This window comes from Phyllobates terribilis, unplaced genomic scaffold, assembly GCF_046119375.1.
Source record: "Phyllobates terribilis strain yellow unplaced genomic scaffold, ASM4611937v1 Scaffold_7__3_contigs__length_470593459, whole genome shotgun sequence".
NCBI classification, from domain to species: Eukaryota; Metazoa; Chordata; class Amphibia; order Anura; family Dendrobatidae; genus Phyllobates; species Phyllobates terribilis.
This window is the reverse complement of record NW_027362767.1, coordinates 209988277-210005124: the sequence shown is the minus strand read 5'-3', so window position 1 is coordinate 210005124 and position 16848 is coordinate 209988277. Positions and strand designations below refer to the sequence as shown.

Sequence of the window (16848 nt, the reverse complement as noted above, 5' to 3'; positions counted from 1 at the left end):
AGAAGCAGTGATGTTGTGTGCGACATGCTGGTGGAGCGCAGGCACACCTTTCTTTGAGAAGTAGTGCCGACTGGGCATCTGGTACTGGGGCACTGCGACGGACATAAGGTCTCGAAAATCCTCTGTGTCCACCAGGCGGAAAGGCAGCATTTCTGTAGCCAAGAGCTTGCAGATGGTGAAATTCAACCTCTTAGCTTTCTCATGGCTAGGAGGAAATGGTCTTTTACTTGTCCACATCTGAGGGACCGAGGGCTGGCTATTGTGCTTAGACGGGGTTGATAAGGGTGTCCCCGGCAAACTGCCGGTCTGTGAGGAAGATGCAGGCGGACATGTTAGGTTGCCTTGATCCAAAGGTGGTGCTATCGATGTCGGACAGCGCTCAAGACCAGCTGGTGTTACCACCTCCAAAGAAAATGATGACCTGCCAATCACGCTGGCTGTTGCGGGTAAAGAGGTGGCAGGTCTGCGCCCCAAAACAGGTGTGACTGCTGTCCCCCCAGTCACAGAGGATGAAGAGGCCGCGGATGCACAAGATATGGCAGACGGTGGTTGGCCCGGCCGGCTACACCGCATTGTAGCACACTGAGCTTCCCACTGCAACTTATGCTTCATGTCCATGTGCCAACACGAGTTGGGTCATCTTTATCGATCTGAAAAAATGCCCAGGCTATGCAAGGCTTAGCACCCATGCGACCTGAAGAGCCACCACGACTTGTGGTGAGAGGCAGAGTTGTGTTTGAGGATGCAGTTGTTGACGTGCTTCCAGTACTACGTCTCTGTCCAGGAAGGCGCAACCTGACCTCGTCGTCACAAGCATCTTCCTCCACCTCCTCTGCTGACCTCATCTCTTGGCTGACTGTGGGTTGACAGTAAGTGGGATCTCCGACCTCATCATCATCACCCTGTGCGTTATCACACCCGTCGTCCTCAGAGCCAACCTGTTCCTGCCCTGACAAAAAACTAAAGTTGTCGCTCCAATCAGGTATTTGAGTCTTATCATCGTCTTCCTCATTGTCTCCACCAACAGGAGTTACAGTTTGGGAATGAGGGTCTACATTATGGTCAGAACCTTCTGCGTCTGGTCCTGGATCCGACTCATAAAGATTCTGGGCATCAGTGCAGATCATTTCCTCGTCTGGATTCACAGAAGCGCTGGAGTCGACCTCTGATTCCCAGGCTATAGTATGAGTAAACAGCTCTGCAGACTCAACCATCTGTTCTACCTCATACTCAGACGGGCAGCTGGAGATTTGGGAGCTGTGAGGAAGCAAGTGCGATTTGGGTGACACCTTTGAGGACTGGAGTATTTGTGATGTTGAAGTTGATGTGGAGGAGAGCCCACTTAAAGGAGCACTTGATATCCGTTGAAGCACCTGCTGTTTTTGTGCCTCATCTGGAATTTGTAGCGATTGGCGTGGCCGTAAGAAAGGGATCTTATCACATTGTCCGCTAAAAGAAGTAGACATTTTAGTTTGGCTGGAAGATGGTCTTTCTTCTGCACCTACCCCACGGACACAACCTTTTTTCCCCTTCCCAACACGCCTATTCCCCTTTCCACCAGCAGCAGGCCTTTTTCCACTCATTTTGGTGGTTAACTAATTCACAACTCTGGAGTTGTTTGCACAAAAAAACAATGGATGGTAACCGAGCAGAGCTGAGTGGCCAAACTGTGGTATTAGGCCAAAACTATTGGCTGGGTTAGATGCAGAAAAAAATTATTTTTAATTTGCAACCTGATGGAGGTCAGTATAGATGGACTAATAGACCAAGTCCCACACACTGCTAGAAGCCCAAATATTTTTTCAGAGCTAGATGCAGAAAAAAAATATTTTTAATTTGCAACCTGATGGAGGTCAGTATAGATGGACTAATAGACCCAGTCCCACACACCGCTAAAAGCCCAAATATTTTTTCAGAGCTAGATGCAGAAAAAAATTATATTCAATTTGCAACCTGCTGGAGGTCAGTATAGAAGGACTAATAGAACAAGTCCCACACACTGCTAGAAGCCCAAATATTTTTTCAGAGCTAAATGAAGAAAAAAATTATTTTTAATTTGCAACCTGATGGAGGTCAGTATAGATGGACTAATAGACCAAGTCCCACACACTGCTAGAAGCCCAAATATTTTTTTCAGAGCTAGATGCAGAAAAAAATTATATTCAGTTTGCAACCTGATGGAGGTCAGTATAGATGGACTAATAGAATGATGCTATGCCCAAAAGATTTTACTTCACTAGGTGCAGTAAAAAAATTGGTATTCTATACACAGGTGGTATATCTTGCAACACAGATAGGCTACTCCACTGACTAACACACTCTGCAATAGGCCAAAAAGGATTAGCTTTGCTAGATTCAGCCAAATGCTGTGAAAAAAACTTGCACAGCACTGGCACAGACCTGCCTGGCAAAAACTGATAGGAACTGATGTAACCTAGTCCTGAAAAGGACTCCAATTACAATTAGTCTTTACTCCCACAATCTATCTATTTAAGAGCACAGACCTGCCTGATAAAAGTCGTAGGAAATGCTGTAACCTAGTCCTTAAAAGGACTGCAATCACAACTATTCCCTACTCCCAAGCTATCTGTATATTTGTGCGAAAATTGGCTTGAAATTAACAAGGTATAGCGCACACAGCAACAGCGGTGCCGTCTAACACGCAGCTGCAGCAGTGAGAAAATGGTGGCGATGGGGAAAATGGCTTGGTCTTATAGGGCAAGGACATGTGACATACACTGCCAATCACACATGCCCTTGCTTGTGTGAAAAAAAGCACTTCGCTCCGTGTGTGCGCTGCTGATAGGCTGACAGATTGCACCTCCCCACTGCAAATGCGGGAAAGAGAAAAAAAAATGGAGATCTTCATTGTTCCTGCAGAGATCCATCCCCTGCCCCTCCCCCCACCCCGCTGTACACTCAAACTGCGTATTAACATTAATTTTCATCATTACTGAGAAAAAATCCAGTTATGATTTTGGTGCACGAACAGTTATCGAACATAACCTCGAACAGCCGAATTTTTCTCAAATTGTTCGTGTTCGCCGACCGGCTCGAACACCGCCCAAAACAGCTCGAATTTGAGATTGGCGAACAGTTCGAGTAGAACAACGCTCATCTCTAATCACTACCTAAAACCTAACAGGGAGGTAATTTCTAACAGAGGCAACTACCAGCCTGCTTTATCCGGCTCCAGCTCAGACCGGTCATCGACCGCTGCCGATGATTCTGCTGCTCAATGTTAACAGAGAAGATCTTCTTCTGGCTGCTCTGTCATCGGGGATGACTGGCGATGTCATGATGATTGACAGCCAGCTCCCAGCAGTTAAACATCAGAAACATGGCAGTCGCCTCATCAAAAAAACAGAGAAGATGAGAAACCGCTGCTCTGTCGACATGACGTCAGTAGAAGCCACTGAATCGCTGGCAGGAGCATTTTTTGACCGATCTGTGCCAGCAGAGATTGGCGCTGGGCTGAACAGCAAGTTAGTTAGCAACTACAGGAAATAATTAGTATGGGAGAAGTAGGAAACTGCTAAGGTGAGAATTTCTCTTTCTCCGTTTGATATTTAAAAGAAAAAATTGTAAACTGTTTGTAAAAAAAATATTAGGAATGGACAACATCTTTAAGATGATGAGACTGAGAAGCAAATTAATTAATCATGTGTGTAAGTGGTTGTCTAGTTCTCATCTTGAAATAATGACCTATAGTCTAGATGTAGAACAATGTGCCTGCACATGGCATAGGCTGTGAGAATAAAATGGGGCTAAAGGGGTTGTCCAAGTAGTAATAAAAATTGTGAAATAGTACAGATGTATTTAAAACAAGAAAATCGTGTATACTCACCCACTTTAATCCCTGTGGATCCAGCACATTCTGCTCTGGTGGTCTACGGAGGGATCAGAAGTGATAATATCCCTTTCTTCGGTCAACTGATAGCTATGACTGTAGGTGACTGGAACTCCACTTCATCAATGGATATTCGGCTAATTCTCACAATCATTTTTGCACACGACAGTGCATCTTAAAGGGGTGGTACACTACTTTTTTATATTAAAAAGAGACTCAAAGGGGTAATAAAACAAGGAAACCCTAGTACTCACTAAGTCAGCACCATTCCACTGCACCGCTGCCTGTGTTCCCCAACAGTCTCTTGGCTTCTTCATCAGGAGGGGACTTCACTATACTACTACAGCCAATAAGCAGCTCTCATCAAATACAGCCTTCACGGTCCTTGGAAGAAACAATCTCTTTTCTGGTTCTGATGGAATGTGAAGGCTGCAGCCGATCAGTGGCTCATGAATGGCAGTAGTGGTCATATGATGTCCACAGAAGAGGTCGGGATGGAGACTGCGTGGGGACATAGGAAGTGCTGTGGTGCAGATCCATTAGATGAGCCCTTTTTTAATATAAAAAAACTGCTTAACTCCTTTAAGCTATATCTCTTTTCCAGATAAGTTATATCTCCACAAAACCAGGCCCATTTTTCAATGAGGTACAAAATAATGTTTAAAGTACTGTACATAATACATAGGTCTAAAATAGACAGGCACAGTTTCTGCTGAAGTTAAGTAGCAATTACAATAGTAAATACATAGCTCCAAACCGTCCCGGACTCAGCTGGATGGGATTTGAGGGCACAGTCCCACCACGCCAGGGCTTTGTCCCGGGTTTTATTGTAATGCCATAGTGCACTACTATGCCATAGGTCATACACTATGTGATGTGTGAATGTTACCACTTCGCAATGGCAGGGACAAAAATAAAAGAGAATAAAGTTTGTGATGCCAGGGTGGACTTAACTAACCTATGCTTCCTGGTAGTGTGATGCAATGTGGTGCACTTAAAATAGTCCAGAAAACAGGGAGACCAGAGGAGCTGTTGATAAACTTTACTTGTTGCACGAATACACAGGTATATCCAGATAAACAATGATTTAACAGAGATTCAATCCCAATGCAGCAAGCACAGTTACTTCCCAGTATAGTAATGCAGATATTTCAATGGGGCAGTGGTTCCTGAGTTTCAACTTCTGCTTATCTGCACAGTCGTTATCACACAGCGAACTGCAGCTGAGGCTGTGGTTTCCCATATACAGGAGCTCTGACTTTCCTACCTGTTCCTTCAGCTTTCCTAGGCAAAGTTCCACAAAATGTTTCCTTTCTTCTTGTGCTAAGCCCAGGACCTGGTCATGTGGTCTAACCATGTGACCTTATGGCCATATACGGAAAACAAGGTTGCTTTGTTAACTCTTTACAACCTTCTGATAAAAGAACACAATACGTACATCGCTTTATGCATATAAACACTACTTCTATATACTGCATTCTCATGTACTTCATCTGCAAAGGGAAATGTGAACATTTTGTATACATAATGAAGTAGCCGCTAGCTCTACTACATCTTAAAGGCACATACACTACAACTTTGGAGCAATACATTATTATTCACCCTCTCTCCGACGTCTTCATCGCTCCATAGCTTTTCCTCCTACGGGGCGGGGCCACATCGCTCTACACCGACATAAATTAAATTATAATATTCACACTTCTTCTCCTCTGATCGGGTCTCCCCGCGATTCAAACTCACATCTCTATGTTCTCAGACAGCAATTTTAGCTAGAAGCCACAACCATTAATGGTGCTGTGAGCAACGCTTTGGGTCTCTTGACCATGGAGTGAATTACCTTTATGATGGACTCCTTGATAGAGATGTGTTGCATTTTACAAATACAGAAAAGTCCATATTTGGTAGACACCTTGCTACACTCTTCAGGAGAGCATTAAAGCCGAGCATTATGGGGTGGGAAATATACAGCCAGGAAAAAAAATATGCAGCTAATAAGTTCTTTTGAGAACCCTGCTATTGGAAGTGTAAATGAACAAAAACAACAAATTCTGAATGAAAATAGAGGAGCAAGAGAAACAGACTACAAACTATAATATGTCTATACAAATGCACAGAACATGGGAAACAAACAATGAGAATTGGAGCTGCTGACACAGGAAGAGAGATATGACATCATAGGCATCACTGAAACTTGGTGGGATGATACACATGATTGGAATACAAATCTTGAGGGACAACTTATTTATTAGAAACAGGATTAGCAAGAGGGGAGGAGGTGTTGCATTGTATTTTAGGAAAGTGTATATCTCCACAGAGATCCAAGCTTCAGAGAATGGTAGCTCTGCAGAAACTGTTCGGGTAAGAATACATGGAGAGAAGAACAGCAAGGACACTATTGTAGGTGTTTACTATAGACCACCTGGACAGACTGAAGATATGGATGATCTTTTTTTACATCAGATGTCTCTGTTCTCAAAAAAGTATGACATGGTGATCATGGGAGATTTTAACTATCCAGATATTTGTTGGGAATCTCAGGCAAAAGTAATGGGTCCAGAAAGTTCTTATCTTCTCTCGCTGACAACTTTATCTTTCAAAAGGTAGAAGAGAAAACAAGAGGATCTACCATCTTGGACTTAATTCTTACCAACAGGGAGGAAATGGTTGAGGAAGTAAAGGTGGCTGGGAATTTAGGAGGCAGCACTCATGTTATCCTTGAATTTTGGATTACAAAAGGAGGAATACTCAGACTTTAAGGTTGGACTTCAGAAAGGCAGATTTTAATGGACTCAGAAAGAGGGTAGGAAAGGGCCAATTGCTGGATGTTCTAAAGGACAGAAATGTCCAAGAAGGATGGGAGATTTTGCTAAATGAAATTCTCACTGTACACTCAGTAACAATCTCAAAAAGAAGGAAGAATTAGAAGCATTTAAAGGGAATAGGATGGATGAATACAGAATTTAAACACTTGCTAAAAAGTAAAAAAGAAATGTACTGTATATACTCGAGTATAAGCCGACCCGAATATAAGTCCAGTTACCTAATTTTACCACAGAAAACTGGGAAAACTTATTGACTTGAGTATAAGCCTAGGGTGGGAAATGCAGCAGCTACTGGTAAATTTCCCCATCCTGGTATGTATGGCCCCCTCATCCTCAATTCTGGTATGCATGGCCCCCTCATCCCCAATCCTGGTATGCATGGTCCCCTCATCTCCAATCCTGGTATGCACTGTATGGCCCCCTCATCCCCAATCCTGGTATGTAGGGCACCTTCATCTCCATTCCTAGTATGCATGGCCCCCTCATCCCCAATCCTTGTATGCATGGCCCCCTCATCCCCAATCCTGGTATGTATGGCACCTTCATCTCCATTCCTGGTATGCATGGTCCCTTCATTCCCCAATCCTGGTATGCATAGTCCCCTCATCCCCCAATCCTGGTATGCATGGTTCCCTCACCCCCCAATCCTAGTATACATGGCCCCTTCACCCCCCAATCCTGGTATGCATGGCCCCCTCACCCCCCAATCCTGTTATGCTGTTATGCATGGCACCCCTCATCCCCCAATCCTGGTATGCATGGCCCCTTCATCCCCCAATCCTGGTATCCATAGCACCCGTCATCCCCCAATCCTAGTATGCACGGTACCCCTCATCCCCCAAACCTGGTATGTGTGGCCCCCTCACTGCACACATAAAAAAGCACTTATACTCACCTTCCTTCCTAACATCTGCTCCAGCGCTGCTGTGTCCTGTGTGCCAGCAGCTCATGTCGGCATCTGAGAGAGCATGGCGTTATAGCCATGCGCTGCTCAGACTCTGAAGTGAGCTGCTGCTGCCAGCATATTCACTCCTCTCCACGCCAGGACTATGGGAGTGGAGAGGAGTGAATATGCATTCCCTTTAGTAGTGGGCACAGTCAGCAGGAGCTGCAGATCAGTGCTCCTCCGTGCCCGCTACTAAAGAGAATGAATATTCCCTTCTATGGGAGTGAAGAAGAGGGAATATTCATTTACCTTTAGCAGCGGGCATGCCCCCCCTCCGCTGCCGCAAACCCCCCCCCTTCACTATCCATCAACGGAATTGCCATATACTCTGGTATATACCGAGTATAAGCCGAGGGGGGCTTTTTCAGCACAAAAAGTGTGCTAAAAAACTCGGCTTATACTCGAGTATATACGGTATATTAAATGGAAAGAGGGGGCATATCTAAAGAAGAATATAATGCTGTATGCAGGGAATGCAAGGCAAGCATTAGAAAAGCCAAAGACAGTAATGAAGTGACGTTAAAGAAATTTGTCATATCTCATCAGACATTTATTCACATAGGTGCACACAACCAGTAAGACTGTAGACTAATAGGAAAGGGAAAGAGGAAAAGTGTGAATAGATTAAAATTTAAACTTTATTTCTATCAATATATTAAAATTACTATTTTTAATATATTGATAGAAATAAAGTTTAAATTTTAATCTATTCACACTTTTCCTCTTCCCCTTTCCTATTAGTCTACAGTAATTAAGTGCAGCTTGCAACTGAGACCAAAAGCAATAAAAAAGGATTTTGGGGGTATGTCAAAAGCAAAATAAAAACCAAAGATGTTATATGATTTTTACAGGATGAAAACGGTGAAGTAGTCAAAAATACTGTTGAGAAGGCCGAACTTTTACATTCAAATTTTGCATCTGTGTTCTCTAAGAAAGCAATTATAACATCAACTGATCTTCACAGTGCCATCGAAGGAATAAAAAAATCCACACTATATATAAACAGAGAGATGGTGAGGGAACACTTAGCTAGTTTAAATTAATTTAAATCTCCGGGTCCAGATGAATTACATCCTAGGGTACTGAAAGAGACAGCAGAGGAAATTGCAGAACCACTAGCCAGAATCTTTGAAAAATCCTGGAGAACAGGAAAAGTCCCTGAAGATTGGAGAAGGGCAAATGTTGTCTCTATCTTCAAAAAAAGGAAAGAAGAAGGAGCCAGGAAACTACAGGCCAGTGAGCCTTACTTCTATACCAGGAAAGATCTTTGAATAAATTACTAAATAGCATGTACGTAAGTACTTGGATAAGAATACACTAATTAACCAGAGCAAGTATGGGTTTTTAACAAACAAGTCACACCAGACTAATGTAATTTCCTTCAATGATGGAATCACTGACTGGGTGGATCAGGGAAATGCAGTAGATATAGTATATCTCGACTTCAGCAAAGCATTTGATAAAGTATCTCATACTATCCTTATTGAAAACCAAGTATGGGATTGATAAGGCTACGGTTAGGTGGATTCATAATGGGCTCAGTGATCATACTAAAAGAGTGGTAAGGTAATTAATGTGAGATACCACAAGGCTCTGTCCTGACCCCAGTGTTGTTCAACATTTTTATAAATGATCTAGATAAGGGAACGAAACTAATCAAATATGCAAATGATGGAAAGCTAGGAGGGATAGCTAACACAATGTGCAGCGACTAATAGAATGGTATTTAGCAGGAAGAAATGCAAGATTCTACATCTGGGCAAGAAAAATGAAAATTACATTTACAGAATGGGAGGAACAGAACTAAACAACAGCACGAGTGAAAAAGACTTGGGAAAACTAATAGATCACAGACAGCACATGAGTCAACAGTGTGATGCAGCAACAAAAAAGGTGAACACAGTTCTGAGATGTATTAAGAGAAGCATAGAGTCTAGATCACATGAAGTAATTATCCCCCTCTACTCCTCCTTGATCAGGCCCCATCTGGAATAATGTATCCAGTTCTGGGCACCACATTTTAAAAAAAATATTGAAAAACTGGAGCAAGTTAAGAGAAGACCTACCAAGATAGTGAGCGAACTGCAAACTATGTCCTACGATGAATGGTTAAAGGATCTGGGAATGTTTAGCTTGCAAAAAAGTAGGCTAAGAGGAGACTTTACAGCTGTCTACAAATATCAGAAAGGGTGTCACAGTGTAGAGGGATCATCCTTATTCTCATTTGCACATGGAAACATGAGAAGCAATGGAATGAAACTGAAAGGGAGAAGATACAGATTAGATATTAGAAAGAACTTTTTGACAATGAGGATGATGTCACACAAGGTGTGGGAAAGACTAAGTGCAACACAAAGGGAAGAGGGGGAGGAAGCCCAAACACTAGGGAAAGGGCGAGTGGAGCTCCCTAGGCAGATCTAATATCACCCTGCCTACCCTACCATCCCTATATAGGTTCCACACCTATCAACGAGCAGGACCCTAAACCCTGGAGACCCTAGAGCTTTGCCCTATATAGGGAGGGGGAGGGGTGAGCACTGGTCAGGCCCCACTACAAACTAAAGACAACAAGCAAGACAAACAAAGGGGAATAACTTAGCTTGAGCAGACACCAGAGGAGTAACGCCAACAGTACTACAATGGCACCAGAGAAAACGCTAGCCGACAGCTAGTGCTCCAAGCCTGAACATAGAAGTATCACCAGTGATTGTCTGAAGCAAACTGAGGGTTTCTAACTCCAATGCAAGGGTGTGTCAATCAGCAGCAGAAGGGAGGTTGCAGCTGGGTCTTAAAGGAAGAAGGATTAAGAAGGTGTCTGCAATGTCAAGCGCAGTGACCTTCTACAGCCAGATCCAGATCGACTGTCTATTACATCTGACACACCCGTGACAGGTGATCAATGAGTGGAACAGGTTTCCACGAGAGGTGGTGAGTTCTCCTTCAATGGAAGTCTTCAAACAAAAGCTGGATAGACATATGTTTTTGCACTCTCGCATTGCTCTCAATCAAGACAAATGCATTCACTGGGAAATGTAATTTTAACATTTTACAACCTTATCTGGCCATGTGGTGTGTGACACATCATCAGACACATGCATACAGTGCTGAAAAGACATGGGAACAGCATGGGAAGACCCCTGGAAGCATCTCTGACTCCGAGGTCACTGCCGAAAAGTGTGTCAATCATAAGTGATCCTTGGCGCATGCAAAGATGCCTCCCGCCATACACTTGTCATTGCAGACTTCCAACAATCACCATCCATGTCCTTGTCCCAGAACAGTGTTCAGTTGACCCTACACCATTCCTTGGAATGCAAGCACAAGTTTTCAGCCAGCCACCTACTCACCCACAGGCCACAATAATAAACTCCCAGATTTCTGGGTAGCTGTTTGCACTTGACCTTTTAGGCTCGTGGAGGCAGAAGCTGTCCACAACCTTATGGCGGTGGCGGCAGGGTATTCATACTCGGTCTCAAGGCGCCACTATTTCCCCAGGTGTCGTCTCCGCCTTCCACAAGTGTGGGTCCCACAACATTACCTGTGCCCTCACCAGTGCACTTACTGGGAAGGACCGCCTAGCCACAAACACGTGGACAGGTGAATGTGGCCAGGGACAGTACATCTCATTAGAGCCAAGTCCACAGTAAAAAAGCAGCCGCAAAGTGTCCAGGAACCTTCCCGCACACTTTTCTTAGCCAGGGCTCCTTCTCGGCAGGGTTAGACGAGCCCACCAGAGAACCGGAGACTCCTCCAGTGGGCCCTGGATTGTCCTTCAGGAGAGCTCATAGTGCCGAGGTGAGGCCATGATGATGATAGAGGCCACGATTTGCTTAGTTTTCTGTTACTTGGAATGCAAGCACAAGTATGCAGCCAGCCACCCACCCATAGGCCACAATAGTAAACTGACAAATTTCTGGGCAGCTGCTTGCACTTGAAATGTGGCCTTTTAGGCTCAAGGAGGCGGAAGCTGTCCACAACCTCATGGCGGCGGCCAGGTGTCCATACTCAGTCCTCAGCCGCCACTATTTCTACCGGTGTTGTCTCTGCCTTCCACAAGCGCGGGTTCCACAGCATTACCCGTGCCCTCCCCAGTGCACTTACTGGGAAGGACCGCCTAACCACAAACATGTGGAAAGGTGAATGTGGCCAGGGATGGTATGGAGCCAGTCCACATTAAAAATGCAGGCATAGAGTGTCCGGGAAAATTCCCACACACTTTTCTTAGCCAGGGCTGCTTCTCGGCAGGGTTAGACGAGCCCACCAGAGAACCGGAGACTCCTCCGGTGGGCCCTGGATTCTCCTTCAGGAGAGTTCATAGTGCTGAGGTGAGGCCATGATGATGATAGAGGCCACCATCTGCTTAGTTTTCTGTTACTTGGAATGCAAGCACAAGTATGCAGCCAGACACCCACCCACCCACAGGCCGCAATAATAAACTGCCAGATTTCTGGGCAGCTGCTTGCTCTTGAAATGTGGCCTTTTAGGCTCGTGGAGGCGGAAGCTGTCCACAACCGCATGGCGGGGGCCTGGTGTCCATCCTCGGTCCCCAGCCGCCACTATTTCTTCCGGTGTCGTCTCTGCCTTCTACAAGCGCGGATCCCTGAACATTACTGTTGATACTTTCCTGTGGGAATCTGCTTGCCTCCTACCAGCCTGGAATATTTCCAGTAAACTATGGTATGACGCCATGGTATTAGCACTGCCTCCAGTACCAGTAGCGAAGCCATCCCCAATTTCCTTCTCAGGAATTTTATTTGGTAGACTGAGTGGCAGCCCAAATACATTAGTTTCTCACAAAGGAGCTGAAGATAGAGTGGCAGTGGGTGCACATTGGTTCAGTGGTTAGCACTGAAGCCTTGCAGCGCTGGGATCCTGGGTTCAAATCCCAGCAAGGAGAACATCTGCAAGGATTTTGTATGTTCTCCCCATGTTTGCGTGGGTTTCCACCTCAGTAAAAAAAGCAGCCATAGAGTGTCCGGGAAATTTCCCACACACTTTTCTTAGCTAGGACTGCTTCTCGGCAGGGTTGGACGATCCCACCAGGGAATCCTCTGGTGGGCCCTGGCTTCTCCATCAGAAGAGTTCATGATAGCGCAAACCTTGCAGCTGCTATGGGGCTCTTGAGTGGGGTATAAAGGTGACCCCTCAGAATCAAATCTTCTGGTGGGCCCAATGTTTTTCAGTTTGAAACTTCTCAGTGGGAGTTGTATTTCACCACAGCCATATTCTTTAGCTCAGAGAAAGGACTGGCATAGAGGGAAACTGTATCTACTCTGGCTGTCATTTCTCCATCACCAGGTTCCACCAATTTTCACACAGGACCATGCCTGGCTGTATGTTCAGCGGTGAGAGCCACAGATCAGGCTGCTGTGTTACAGCTTTCAACAACTCTGCAGCGGTGGGTGGTTTGTCACCTAAGCATTAAGAATGTTATCTTCAGCACAGCCTGTTGCCGCTTGGCCAAGGCAGTGCAGCAGTGCTTTCAGCTTGTGATTGATGTGGTCATTTTGGAGATGGAGGCCAAACTGGAGGAGGAGGTGTAGGAGCTGAACAATGTGATTACATTGCGGTTACATTGGTGAGTCTGGTTTTTATACTAAAGAAAGATCCTACTGTGTTTTTATTTATTTTATTTTTTTTACGGTATTTTTTAAGACAAATGCATTCATGAAAATGTCATTTTAACATTTTACAACCTTATATGGCCATGTGGTGTGTGACACATCATCCGACACATCCTGTTTCATTTATGATGGAGGGACTCTAAAAGTCACAAAGCCTATTTTTATAGGGCCATCAGGCGGCCCTTACTATTCTTAAAGGGCCAGCAGTCAGCCTCGCTATTATTAGACAGCCATCAGCCAGCTATGCTCTGTTGTTCCCATTATTAACGAGTGGGTCTCCTATACTGTTATTGCGTAACTATGCAGTGACTGCAAGGGCTGCCCAAAATTTGGACGCAACCCAATACCCTTTTGAAGAGACATAGAGGAGGGTCTCAGTAAAAAAAATGTTCCCATTATAAAAGAGCGGTTCTCCTATAGTGGTAATATCCATGCTGTAACTGCAAGGGCTGCCAAAATTTGGAAAACCCATAACAATTTAAAGACACATAGTGTTATGATAGGCTACAAGCACTAAGGAAAGACAGGAGATCTGTCCCTACAATAGAACTAAGCTAGATCCCTACGATGTAACAGGGAACCTGATCCTGCAATCAGACCTTCTAAAGTCCTCAGCTAGTCTGAACGAAGACCTATAGATGTGAGGGAGGGATCCCTACAAGAACTAGGGACTGGGAGAAAGATGGACACCTTCTAGCAGAAATTGTAGCAGTAAAAAGACAAACACACAACATAGAACATAAAGGTCAAAAGACCTAGCTAAACTGGCTGAGAAAGGTTACAAAGCACCTGGCTAGCTTAAGAGTAGAAATTACAATGAAGTCCAGCATGGCCAGAAGGGCGGAGCAGGATTAAATAGGCAAAAAGGTCATGTGACCAGCAAAATAGAAAAAAACTAACAGGAGAGTTCTAACACATAGAGCTGGGCCACAGTAACGAGTACGACATGTTCCCATTAGAAATGAGAGGGTCTGCTATACAGTTATAGGGTATGCAGTGAGTGCAACGGCTGCCAAAATGTAGGAAAAACCCTATTAAAAATTTAAAGACACATAGAGCTGGGCCACAGTAACGACATGTTCCCATTAGAAAGGAGAGAGTCTGCTATACAGTTAAAGGGAATACAGTGAATGCAACGACTGCCAAAAATTTGGAGGAACTCCAATGCCCCTTGCAAGAGATGTAGAGGTCGGAGGGCCTCCTACAAAAAATGCTCCAATTATTAGGAAGTGTGTCTCCCATACTGTTTGCCTATGCAGTGAAGCAACGGCTGCAAAAAATTTGGAGGAACTCCAATGCCCCTTGCAAGAGACGTAGAGGTCAGAGGGCCTCCTCCAAAAAATGCTCCCATTATTAAGAAGTGGGTCTCCCATACTGTTTGCCTATGTAGTGAAGCAATGGCTGGCAAAAATTTGGAGGAACTCCAATGTCCCTTGCAAGAGATGTAGATATATTGATATGGTACATATGGTGGTGATATGGTGGTGGAGGAGGAGGATGTGGAGAAGGAGGAGGACAAGAGCAACTAGACAAAATCAGGAAGCGTATACCCATGTCTGGGTGTGAAGACAGAGGTGCATGGGAATAGAGTTAGACCTCCCAAAAAAAGACACTGTATTTAAGTTTATGTTACGCTGCCATCATTTGGTGGTGTTGAGAAGTCTGGCCCAATCCAGCCCTTGTTCATTTTTATAAGAGTGAGCCTGTCAGCATTTTTGTTGACAGGCAGATGCGCCTATTGGTTATAATTCCACCAGCGGCATCAAAAACCCGCTCTGACAAAACGCTAGTGGCAGAGCAGGCCAGGACCTCCAAGGCGTAGAGAGCCAGTTCATGCCAAGTCCAGCTTGGATACCCAATAATTATAAGGCACAGAGGAATCACAGAGGACGTTGGTACAGTCAGCAAGGTACTCCCTCACCATCTTCCGAAACTTTTCATTCCTTGAGACAGTACCCCGCACATCAGGGCTTGTGCGATAGGAGGGTCTGAGAAAACTGTCCCAGAGCTTTGACAGTTTTCCTCTGCCTCTGCTGGATTGCATTTGTGTCTCTCTCGCCGGTACTCCTTGGCTGTCAAATGAACTGTGACCTCCGCCGCCAGAGTTTTCAGATGGGAATTTTTTTAATAATTCCACAACAAGGGCCTTCTCGTACGGCACCATTTTATTAGGTCTGTCCTGTACAGGAACAAGAGACAGAAAGTTCTCCTTGTAGCGTGAGTCTAGAAGTGTCACCAACCAAAAATGACTGTCATTCATGTTGAACAGATGGTATGACAGTTGTGCAGGTAGTACTATCTATAGCGCAGGAAACTAGCTCCTGTTCTTCCTCCTCCTCCTCTTCCTCATTGTCACCCAATTCACGTTGGGATGAGATGAGACTGGGCTGTGTGTAATCACCCTGTATGGTTCCTTGCTCCATCTCACCGTGCTATGCCTGCAATGCATCCTCTTTAATTGTGAGCAGAGAGCGTTTCAGAAGACAGAGAAGCGGGATGGTGACGCTAATTATGGCATCATCGCCACTCATCATGTTGGTGGAGTCCTCAAAGTTTGGGAGGATGGTACATATGTCTGACATCCATGTCCACTCCTGAGGTCTTATGTGTGGAGTCTGACCTGAATACCGACGGTCTTGTTGATGCTGGTACTCAACAGCTGCTCTCTTCTGCTCAAAAATCCTTCCCAACACCTACAATGTAGAGCTCCAATGCGTGGGATCATCGCAGATCAGTCGGTGAGCTGGAAGCTGCAAACGCTGCTGAAGCACGGCAAGGGCGGCGGAAGCTGAAGCTGACTTTCTAAAATGGGCACACAGGCAGCATACTTTGACAAGCAGATCCAACAGATCCAGGTAGGTTTTGATAAACCGTTGAACCACGATGTTAAGCACACGGGCCAGGCAAGGTACGTGTGTGAGCTCACCTTGCCCCAGAGCCGCCACCAGGTTCCGGCCATTGTCACACATGACCATGCCTGGCTGTAGGTTCAACAGTGTCAGCCACAGATATGCCAGCTGTTTCAGAGCTGTCCACAACTCTTCAGCATTGTGCGGTTTGTCATCTAAGCATATTAGCTTCAGCACAGCCTGTTGCTGCTTGGCCGAGGCAGTGCTGCAGTGCTTCCAGCTTGCGACTGATGTGGTCATTTCAGAGATGAAGGCTGAAGAGGAGGAGGAGGTGCAGGAGCTGTAGAATGTGGGGGCAACCCTGATTGACCCAGGGCCCGCAATCCTCGGCGTCGGGAGAACATGTTCTGTTGCAGGGTCCGACTGGGTACCGGCTTCCACTATATGAACCCAGTGTGACATCAGCGAGATGTACCGTTCCTGCCCAAAAGCACTTGCCCATGTGTCTGTGGTTAGGTGGACTTTCCCAGTAACTGCGTTTTTAAGGGCACGTCTAATGCTGTGGGACACGTGCTCGTGTAATGCGGGGACGGCCCACCGGGAGAAATAGTGATGGCTGGGAACCGAGGACCGAGGGACAGCCGCCGCCATCAGGCTGCAGAAAGCTTCCGTTTGCACGAGCCTAAAAGGCAACATTTCGAGAGTGAGCATTCGCGAAATGTGTGAATTTAGTAGTGTGACCTGTGGGGTTGGCTGC

General features: G+C 45.3%; 1 protein-coding gene across 3 annotated transcripts in view; it reads right to left on the bottom strand.

Moving 5' to 3' along the window:
* Positions 1 to 16848, bottom strand: part of ASTN2 (astrotactin 2) — a 1067984-nt gene that overhangs the window by 738495 nt on the left and 312641 nt on the right. Inside the window, exon 1 of one of the 3 annotated variants that reach the window (XM_073639715.1) lies at positions 5118 to 5227. The exons of the other annotated variants lie outside the window; for them this stretch is intronic. The gene's annotated coding sequence lies outside the window, so the exon portion shown is untranslated. Of the gene's footprint in view, positions 1 to 5117; positions 5228 to 16848 lie in introns of those variants that run through there. 3 annotated transcript variants of the gene reach the window in all.